This window comes from Carcharodon carcharias, chromosome 17 (genome assembly GCF_017639515.1).
Source record: "Carcharodon carcharias isolate sCarCar2 chromosome 17, sCarCar2.pri, whole genome shotgun sequence".
Taxonomy (NCBI): Eukaryota; Metazoa; Chordata; class Chondrichthyes; order Lamniformes; family Lamnidae; genus Carcharodon; species Carcharodon carcharias.
In genome coordinates, this window is record NC_054483.1 from 77,131,240 (window position 1) to 77,142,996 (window position 11,757).

The following is an 11,757-nucleotide window of genomic DNA, read 5'->3' on the forward strand; positions in this document are numbered from 1 at the left end:
GCCCCCATTTCCACAGCTTCTGGCTCTGTCTTAATCTATACAATGCTGCAAGTCTGATCCTCACGGGGTCCCTTAAAATAGTTGAGCTGAAATAGACTGCTGCAGCTTGTCATTACACCCACTTGGCTGCTTGATTGTATCTAACTTCCAGGTTTCTCGAATACAATGGCTGGGTTAAAATGCCACTGATAAACGTACCGCTGAAACTACCTGGTTCCCCATGCAATGCTGAACTTGCCTGTTGTCAGTGGGCCAGGAAGATAAATTATATCAAAATCTCTGCTTTGCTCCTGATTCTGTTTGTACCTTAAATTCACATTGATGTTTTTGGAAAATTTTGGAGAGCCATTTCATGTAGCATTAAAATTCCATTAAAATATTTCAAGCACAGCTTAATATTGCTAGCAAGACCTTTGTTTTTAAATACTTTTCTTGATCAGTTTTAAAGGGCTGAAGAATTTTGTGAGTTACTTTTAATAAGACAATGAGCACAGTATATGTGTGGTTATAGAAACTTAGAAAGATTTACTGCACAGAAGGAGGCCATTCTGCCCATTGTTTCCATGCTGGCCAAAACAAAACCTATCTAGTCTGAAGCCACCTTCCAGCTCTTGGCCCATAGCCCTATAGGTGCATATCCAAGTTTTCTGTTACATATAATGAGGGTTTCTGCCCCTACAGTGAGTCCCAGTCCCCCATCACCCTCTGGGTGCAAAAGTTACTCCTCAACTCCTCTCTAATCTTTTTACCAAATGCTTTAAATCTATGCCTCAAAAACTGAACTCAAATTGCCTAGATGGGTTTGAACTCATATTCTCTGGATTATTAATCCCAGTTTCTGGGTTTCCCGCTCAGTAATATAACCACTGCACAACAGTATCCATAGTGGAATGTACTGTTTTAAATCTGAAGTAAATAATTCACTAATCAGGACAAAGGGTAAGGTGGTTAAGTACGTATCTGGCTCCTTGGCTTTGGAAATAGGGGCATTGATTACAAAAAACTGAGAAGTCATAATGATGGATACAAACTCAATCTTAGTCTTCAAAGGGGAATTGGATGAGTATCTGAAGGAGCAGGGGTGGTGATGGTGTGAGTGGTATTGTCACTGGACTAGTGATCCAGAGACCCAAGGTAATCCTGGTTCAAATCCCACCACAGCAGATGGTGGAATTTAAATTCAATAAAAATCTGGAATTAAAAGTCTAATGATGACTTTATCAATTGTTGTAAAAACCCATCTGGTTCACCAACATCCTTTATTATTCTCTTTAGGGAAGGAAATCTGCTGTCCTTACCTGGTCTGGCCTACATGTGACTCCAGACACAGCAATATGCCCCTGAACAATAAATGTTGGCCCAGCCAGTGATACCCACATCCTGTGAATGAATTTTTTTAAAGTTTTAGAGATATCAGGAAAGAATGGAAGAGTGAGACTAACTGCTCTTTGAAAGAGCTAGCATAGGCTCCATGTGCCTCAGAATGGCCTGGTTTTGTGCACTATTATTCCTTAATCTGTGCTAAACCTTTAGAAATGACTTGTTTGGCCTCAGCTGATGTATTGTGTACAATTCCGGGCACCACACTTTAGGATGTCAAGGCCTTGGAGAGCGTGTAGAGGAGGTTTACCATGATGATACCAGGGTGGAGCACATTCAGTTACATGGAGAAATAGGAGAAACTGGAACTGTTCTCCTCACAGCAGAGGACATAATTGAGGTATTAAAAATTATATTGGGTTCTATTTGAGCAAATGGGGAGAAAATGTTACTTCTGGCAAATGGTTTTGCTAACCAGAAGCCATAGATTTAAAATAATAGGCAAAATAAGTAGAGGGATAATAAGGAGAAACTGATGACCTGAAAGGTGGTGGAAGAAAAATTCCACAAGAAATTTCAAAAGGTAATTGGACAAGTATTTGCAGAGAACTAGTTCGCAGGGGACACAGTTGGAGTGCAGAGCTAAATTGGACTGCTCTTTCGAAGGGTGAGGACAGACACAATCGGCTGAGTAGCACCCATTTGTAAGATCCTGTGTTTAAGAAATCAGCTGGTTTTTGAATAATATTCAAATAATAAGTGCCAAACAACGGAAATCAAATCCCATTCATGTTTAAAACATAAAAGTAAAATACTGCAGATGCTGGAAATAGGTTTAAAATGTGTCTTGTTACTTATTTTTTATTATATTTCTTATTCACTGGAGTTTAGAAGAAGGAGGGGAGATTTCATTGAAACATAAAACTCTGACAGGTGTGGACAGACTGGAGGCAGGGCTGATATTTCCTCTGTGGGGTCTAGAATAAGGGTCATAGCCTCAGGATATGGGGTAGACCCCATTTAGGACTGAGATGAGGAGAAACTTCTTCACTCAGAGGGTGGTGAACCTGTGGAATTCTCCACCACAGTGGCTGTGGAGGTCAAATCACTGAATATACTTATGAAGGAAATAGATAGATTTCTGGACTTTAAAGGCATCAAGGAGTATGGGGAGAGGGCAGGAGTACAGGGTTGAGATAGAGGATAAGCTGTGATCGTAGGGCCTATTTATTTTTTATTCATTCACAGGATGTGGGCTTCACTGGCTGGGACAGCATTTATTGCCCATCCCTAATTGCCCTTGAGAAGATGGCGGTGAGCTGCCTTCTTGAACCGCTGCAGTCCATGTGGTGTAGGTACACCCACAGTGCTGTTAGGAAGGGTGTTCCAGGATTTTGACCCAGCGACAATGAAGGAATAACGATATATTTCCAATTCAGGATGGTGAGTGACTTGGAGGGGAACTTCCAGGTGGTGGTGTAGAAGGCTAAGAGAGGTTTTGGTGTTGATGTTTTAAATAGAGTAAAGAGGGGAAACTTTAAATAGGGCTGGAGAGTGAATTATGATGGATTGTTAATTTAAAATTGTCACCAAAAAAGTGAAGGGAGAGTACTAGGAGAAATTTTTGTACATAGAAGACTTAGCTGTGGGAGTGGTAGGGACAGAGCACAGCTGATTTCTTTTACAGCAAGACTGGATAAATATTTGAAGCAGAGGAAGATACAAAGACTAAAAGGAGAGAACAGGGAAGTGGGATTAGTTCAGCATGGCTTTAGCATAAAGCTGGACCAGACCATGAGATTCTTCTAAACTCCTGAGAATAGAGGCTGCATCCCAGGAATCAGTCTAGTGAACCTTCGGTGCATCCCTTCTAAAGCAAGTATATATTTCCTTTGGTAGGAAGACCAAAACTGGACAAATGCCTGATTTTTTCTTGGTTAATGGCTTGAGTATTTTTAACAAGGGATATAATGTCCAATTGGTTAGTTTAAAGAGATGTTGTGGACATGTGTATGTACATTCGTTAAAGATAGAATATGTAGAAGTGCTAACCTGGTTCAGGGAGAACAATAATTCAATTGGTTCCTACCGGGAGGCAGCGACCAACGCATGTCCTAGTGCTTATACAGAATGAAAATACCCTGGGGTTTATGCCGGGTTCACATGCCCTAGGCTTTGTGCCTCGTGAACATACCCTGGTTTTTTCTACCTGGTGCACATACCCTGGAGTTTGTAGCTGGTGCACATACCCTGGGGTTTGTACCTTGTGCACACATCTTGGGGTGTGTACCTGTGCACGGAAACCAGGAGCTACCTGGAGGTCTGCAAGCATCCTTCAGTTACCATGGCGACCGCGTCTATTGTCTCCATGGGAACCAGTATTGATAAGCCGGCAGGAGGCGGAGCCCTGTTTCAAATCCGTTCATCAAACGGAGTGAAGTGAACCTGTTTCCGAGTGAAGCTCCTGTTTTTACATTGAATAACAGTGAGGAGGTAAAGGGAATTATATCCCGCCACAGCAGCATGGAGTCAAGGCTCAGAGAATCCAATGAAACATGTACCAAACTGGAGCGACACGTTTCCAAGCCTGAATTGAGTTACCATCCCCTGCTTCCACCTAAATTTCGCAATAACGGCATCAGGCGCTCAGCGTAAGTGAAGCAAATCTCTTGTAGCAACCGAGTGGGAGTTGGTTCTGTGCCAGTAGCTGCCTGTAGTACTCAAACTTTCAGTGACAGGGACCTGCCCAATTAACGAGCAGAGGACCAAATTTTACTTACATTTATCGATATGAACTGTATATTTTGTGGTCAATAATTTGCAGCTACAGCATAGGGATACTTTCCTTCAGAATATTGCCCCCAGTCATATTTTTTAAAGGGATTTTTGCAGTATCTTAATCCCAAAATACAATTTAAAATTTAAACTTGGAAGCCTTAAACTATGTAGTTAGAGATGAGTCGACTTCAAAGTGATTACCCAACAAAAGTTACATGGCAATTGAGAACTTCAAAGTGTGTCTGGAAAGATTTTTATTGTTGTCACCGCCAGTTTTATGTGCAGTTTCGTTTCCTGTCAAAATCTGCACGAGCGCAGGATAAACCAGATTTTTGAATGCAATGCATATTTTCCTAAATTGCACACTTGGCTACAAATAGGAGTGCTTAATTAATTTGTTCTTTGTTTAGATAAATATAACTTGGAATTGGAGATTTTTTTCTCAATTTTAAATTTGAAACTAACTTTCATCGCACAGATCACTGAAAGTATTTAAAGAGAATGTAGATAGATTTTTGAAATATTGGGGAGTTGAGGGCTATGAGAAGCTGGCATGAAAGAGGATTTGAGGTCTGGGGCAGATCAGCCATGATCTTATTGAATGGCAGGGCAGACTTGAGGGGCTGAATGGCCTACTCCACTCCTATTTCTTATGTCCTTATGTTTTTATGATACAATTGCTGTCAAAATATTGAACCATTCATTGTGATCCTGACCAACTTAAACTGATGAATGAAATTGTAGTAACTGGCTTCCATGATACAAAACCAAAAAACAAAAAACTGTGGATGCTGGAAATACAAAACAAAAACAGAATTACCTGGAAAAACTCAGCAGGTCTGGCAGCATCGGTGGAGAAGAAAAGATATCTGCCATCAGTACAGTGTTTCTAACTTCTTGCAAACTATTTTATAACCAATATTTGTGCATTTTAAACTGTTAATAGCGCTCAAATTAACTTTGTACAACACTTGATGTTGTAATTTCCAGGTGAAGTTTCTAGCTTCAACTCCAATAGCAATAAAACTGAGAAAATATGTGGTATAAATTGTCTTGGAAAAAATCTGGAATTTGCAAGAGAATCTGACCACCCATTCTCTCAAGAGCAATCTTTCCCAAGGTTTAGTCCTCTTCTGGGACTTTCATCCTACATGTTTCATGTAGCCTGAGAGGCAGGCACCTCTGCTGCTGATCAAGCGATGTTACATTGAAGTCTAATTGCTTGTTATATCTCTGTTTTCTGATGGTAGCTCCATCACAGACAGTAAAAAAAACCTCAAAGTTTAATGAAGTAGATCATAATTGGCTGCTTTACCAGTCTTTAGGGGTTTGTAATAGCATTTATAACATTAGGTACTTGAATGATCAACTGTGTTCAACTAATTAGGTGTTGATTTTGAATTTTCTGGTATGATGAAATAAATAGAAGTTTGTGAAATACTATCAAATTTTCATATTGTATTTTATCTCACCAAATAACTATGTACTTTCATTTTAAAATAATAATTAAATTGATCTGTCTAGTTTTCTGCATTTCTTGTATAATTTCTTCTATAAATTTCAATAGGTGTTATGTGATGGGGAGTCTTTTAATTCATTTGGGAAAAGAGGACCTTATCTGTTCAGTGGCAATGACACACAACTCCTCCAAAGGTTTTATTCCCAATGGTCTATTTGTTTGTTCCACACTTTAAAAAAACTACTTCAATTTAGTAAAGTTGTTTAAACTCATCTTAACACTTACAGAAATAATAAACTAACTTAATGCAATTTCATAATATTTGTGAAGGCAGAGATGCTATTATGAAATTCTAGAAAAGCTGTGTTGATGTTCAACCACAACTGAATAATGTAGTAATAGATATTGTTGTAGATGGAGTTATAAAGCTGTAATTCAATATACTATTGGAAGACAACTCGTAGCCTGATTAGAAAACTTCAAAAGGAAAGCCCCATATCTCCCAGGCTTTTGACAGTGGAACACAGGGAAGGAGCACATCACTCTTCTACAAAGTTGCAGTCCAAGCTTCTATGTCTGGTAAACAATAGATGTCATGATTCTTTGCACTCATATACAATGGAAGAATTGCGATGCATCATTGAGAAAATCAGGAATGTCTGTTACTTTACAAGATTTGAGGCCTGATATCGTAACTCTGTAATTCAGGACAGTCTCTAGGCTACGTTGTCTGGCATTCTTTTATTCCACCTACCAAATCAGAAGCACTGTGAATTGTTGTAATAATGAAAATTCCAAAAACAGAGCATTGTTCTGTCTTTTTGTATTTAAATTTGAGAGAAACATTTGAAGTAAAGTTGGATTTATCATCCTCATAGTTTTATGAAATTACTTGCATTTTAAATCTTGCACATGTTATGGAAAGCTTTTCTATCAACCCCAACATATTCTGGCATATCATTTGTCTGTATAATTTGTCCATATTATATAATGGTTAGATTCTCTCCTGTCGGAGATGGTCATTGCTTGGCATTTGTGTGGCGCAAATGTTTCTTGCCACTTGTCAGCCCAAGCCTGGATATTGTCCAAATGCAGCAAGACCTGGATAATGATAACAAGGTACACTGCAGGAATTCACCAAGGCTCCTTTGACAGTACATGCCAAACCCACGACCACTACCATCTAGAAGGACAAAAGCAGCAGATAGATAGGAACACCACTACCTGGAAGCTTCCCTCCAAGTCACTCACCATCCTGACTTGGAAACATATCGCCGTTCCTTCACTGTCACTGGATCATTATCCAGAACTCCCTCCCTAACAGCACTGTGGATGTACCTACACCACATGAACTGCAGTGGTAGTTCACCACCACGTTCTCAAGGGCAACTAGGAATGGGCAATAAGCATCGGCCCAGCCAGCGAAGCCCACTTTCCGTAAATGAATAAAAGAAAATAATTTTATGACCTGCCAAATTTGTCAAACTTAAAGATTTTTTTTAAAAATCCTGAGACTCACTAACGTTATTAAACTTAAAATGCCAGATCTTTCCTTCAGAAACCAGGACTCTACAGGCATGAAGGAAAAAAAACTCCAAGAATTCTGTCTGTGAAGGAAATGAACCCTGACTTGGAGCCATAGCTGTCCAGAGAACCTAGCAATGGTCCTGATTGTTCACAAGAGAACCAATTGCTGTTGGAGCAACTGCTAGATGAATTACTGAAAAGTGCACATTTGAAGGAAAGCATCATTTTTTCCTGCCATCAGAAGGTTGAATACAAGGAGATAGTACACATCACTGATCATCAGTACAAATGGTGAATTTTGCTGAGCAGAAAACCAAAAAGAAGCTGGAAGTCATTAACAAACAACTCTTGATTCTGCACTTGGAGGTTGCTCATCCAAGTACCTCTAGATTTTCAGAAATCCAGCATTTGATATAAACAATAGGAACATAAATTGGAGCATGAGTAGGCCACATGGCCCATCAAGTCTGCTCTGCCATTCAATATAATCATGGTTGATCTTTGGTTTCAGCTCCACTTTCCTGCCCACTCCCTATATTCCTTTATTCCCTCAAGCCAAAGATCTGTATATCTCAGCCTTAAATATATTCAATGATGGAGCATCCACAAGCCTCTGGAGAACAGAATTCCAAAGATTCACAACCCTCTGAAGAAATTTCTCCTCATCTCAGTTCCAAATGATCAGCTCCTTATCCTGACACTGTGCCCCATGTGGTAGATTCCCCAGCCAGGGAAATCAACCTCTCAGTGATAACCTTGTCACACCTGTTCAGAATCTTGTACATTTCAATGAGCTCACCTCTTATTCTTCTAAACTCTGGAGACAATGGACCCAATTTACTCAGCCTCTCATCATAAGACAACCTCTCATCTCATGGACCAATCTAGTGAACTTTTGCTATACTGTCTCCAATGCAAGTATATATCCTTCCTTAAATATGGAGAAATTAATACTTAAATTCCTGAAGTACTGAACACAATATTCCAGGTGTGGTCCCACCAAAGCCCTGTGCAAAGCTTCTTTATTCTTATACTCCAACCCCTGCTTTTTGATTGGTTACATGCATATGAGGGCCTCAGTTTATATTTTCTAACTTTTTTTTTGGGATCCAATGCCTCTAATACCAAGTCTTATTTCTGTAAGGTAGCGATAATAATCCTCATGCTGTTGATCTAAGATTTGGAAATTCAATCCAGTTTATTATAGGGAGAATTTTCAGCTCTGCGAGCGGGTGAGGGGCCCGCTCACTGAGGCGTAAAATGATGCGGGATGACATCGGGCGTGCGTCCTGATGTCACTGCGCATCATTTAGATTTTCAGTTTGGCGAGCGCACACTGGAGTCGGCTGCACGCCCGCCGAACTGTCAAAGGCCTATTAAGGCCATTTAACTAAAAGTTAAGATAATTAATGGAGCTGCCCGTCCAACCTTAAGGTTGGCAGGCAGGCGAAGAGCCCAGGCGGCCTTTGCATTTTTTCATGGAACCTCATCCACGGGCGGGATGAGGTTTCATGAATGATTTTAAATTTTCTCAAAAATTTTTATACAAATTAATGCACATGTCCCAGTTCAGGCGACAGTTTCACATGAGGGGACATGTCATAAAAAAATTTTCAACACTTTATTGAACTGTTAAAACTTAAAACTAAGTTTCCTGAGGCACCTGTGCCCTTTCACGCGCATGCATGAAACAGCGCACTCCCGACTCAGGGAACTTCCCCCTGCCCGCACAGGGAGCGCATAGCGTAAAATGGCTGCGCGGACCCATTCAGGGCACTGATCGGGTCCACACCCACCCCCGCACAATTGCGGCCACCACAAGGTACTTTTTTTCATCTGGCATCAGATTGAGTTGCAGAAAACTTACTGAACATGAGAAATGGAAAAATATAAAGACCTATGTAAAGTGGTGCTTTTCAAGAGTAGGGAAAGCACATAAGGGCGGGGTATGGAGGGATAGAGTTAAAGAAGCCCTCATTCATTCCTGACTCTGCTATACTGATATTGAGAGTGTTTGATACTCTTGTTGGAAGCTCAAAATGGAAATAGTTATCTGTCACTATCATCAGTGGAATGTTTGTTTGTTAACATGAGAACAATATATTTTTACTGAAGCCCATCATAGATTATTATTGATCTAGATTATATATGACTTATATTTAGACAATACAAAATATAGAGTACAACTCTAAAGGAGATCGAGGAGCAGAAGGACCTGGGTGTATATGTGCATAAGTTATTAAACATGGCAGGACAGATAGAGTGGTTAATAAAACTGTTATGTTTCATTTTGGGTTGCTTTACTCATGAACTGGTTACACGCTTATCTGTCAGCAGGTGAGCTAATTACAATATACTGCCAACGCAGAGACCAATATGAAATGAAACATATTATTTATTTACACAAACAACAGAGCACTAACATAATGTGTGCTTCTGCAGCCAAACCCTACTCTAGACTAACATTAACATGGTAGCCCACGCTACACAGCTATTGGGTCTTACAGTCACGTGGTCAATATGCTCACATTCTCTTAAATGTGTTCTACACCACAGATTACCACATCCTTCCTGCTTTACTTGAAAGTACATTTTCCAATATATTAACTATTTAACAAAATGAACTATTTGCAAATTTAGTCTCTCAGGAGGCTTTTTCAAATGAGTCGACCGTTGTAGTTCCACAACTTCGGATGGTTTACCTGAGGCCTCCCTCTCAGGAGTTATCTGTCCACTAGGCTCCCCAGCAGGAACCTGTAAGTTTACCTCTTCAACTCTTTCAGGCTCAACATGTCCTGCAGGTACTTCCAAAGCAAGGGGAGTTCCTTCTACCTGTGGTGTAGACTCCAACAGGACTGTTTGGTGCACCTTTTCTTGTGGATATATTTCCCTTTTCCTGGGTTATCTACATGTCTCCTGATTATCTGACCTTTAACTGATATATGGGAGGACAGGGGTCTTGTCACTGCACTGACTTCACCTGATAGCCATTTGGGCCCATCTCCCAAATTCTTCGCAAAAACTGCTTTTCCTACAGTGAAGTTTCTTTCATGACTGTGGTAATCATGTTCATTTTTCTGGGCTTCCTGACTTCTCTCCACCCTCTCCCCTAAATTTGGCCTTATGAGGCTTAGATGTGTCCTGAGACGTCTCTTCATTAATAACTTTGCAAGGGCAATACCGGTGGTCATATTTGGCATAATCTTACAGCTGAGGAGGAAACGTGATAACTTCATTGCTATAGAGGCCCTTTCTGGTTTTTGCATTGCGCCTTGAAAGACTGGACTACCCTCTCGGCCAACCCATTGGATGCAGGGTGGTATGGCGAGGTCTTGACATGTGTGATGCTATTGAGATTTGTAAATCTTTGGAATTCCCCACTAATGAATGCTGTTCCATTATCAGACACTATTACTTCTGGTAAAACGTGTATCGCAAAACTCTGACGCAATCTGTAGACGTTGGTGACCTCACCTTATATACATCCATCCATCTGAAGCGAGCATCAATAAGTAAAAGGAACATTGTGCCTAAAAAAGGCCCCATGCAGTAAATGTGGAAACAGACCCATGGCCTTCCTGGCCATTCCCAAGGATGCAGAAGGAGGCAATTTCTGCACCTGTTGGCACTACATGCAGCTCTTGACCATGTTTTCGATTTCAGTGTCCATCCCTGGCCACCATAAGTGGCTGCACACCAACATTTTCATTCTGGAAATGCCAGGGTGAGTGCTATGCAATTCTATCAATAATGGTTGTCTCCCTCTGGGAGGTACAATGACTCTTGTTCCCCCCCAGTAAGATGCCATCTTGGTGGATGAGCTGTTAAAATAGGGCTTCATTTCATCCGACTTTGGCTTGTTAGACCATCCCTGCAAGACTTGTTACCTGATGTGAGACAAAACTGGATTGTGATCTGTCTATTCTCTGATCTATTTGGCATTCACTGGTGATGAATCCAGAAAGTTTAATAACAAAAGAAGCTCTTGAGGGATGGGGACGTTCACAGTACTGTCCTTTAGAGGTAATCGGCTCAATGCGTCGCCATTGGCAATCTGGCTTCCCGGTCAGTGGATAAAAGTATATTTGTAAGCAGTTAGAATCAGTGCCCATCTTTGGATGCGTGCCAAGGCAATTGCAGGTATTGCTTTATCTTCCCAAACAAGTCTAGAAATGGTTTGTGACCAGATACGATGGTGAAGTAGGGGCCATGGAAGTATTGATGGATTTTCTTAATGCCAAGTACAATCTTCATTCAGCCATACTGAGTGTTCTTGAGATGTAGCCAATGGGCCATTTGGAGCCATCCGGTGGGAGAGTACTGCCCCTACTCTGTAAGGGGATGCAGCACAGGTTAAAATCAATTCTTTCTTTGGGTTGAAATGTACCAACAGGGCCATTGAATGTAGTAACTACTTTACTGCCGTAAAAGCCTGTTGTGGTGGGGCTTGCCAAGTCCACCTGGGTTTTTCTTGAGAAACTCATATAATGGAGCCAGTACTGTTGACAAATTTGGGAGAAAATGACCATAGTAGTTAACCATTCCCAAGAAGGACTTGAGTTCTGTGGCATTTTTCGGGGCTGGTGCCTCACGAATCACTCTCACCTTGTCTATCATCAGGTGAAAGCCCTGCAAGTCAACCCTATGACCCAGGTAAATCACTCCTTTTGCTT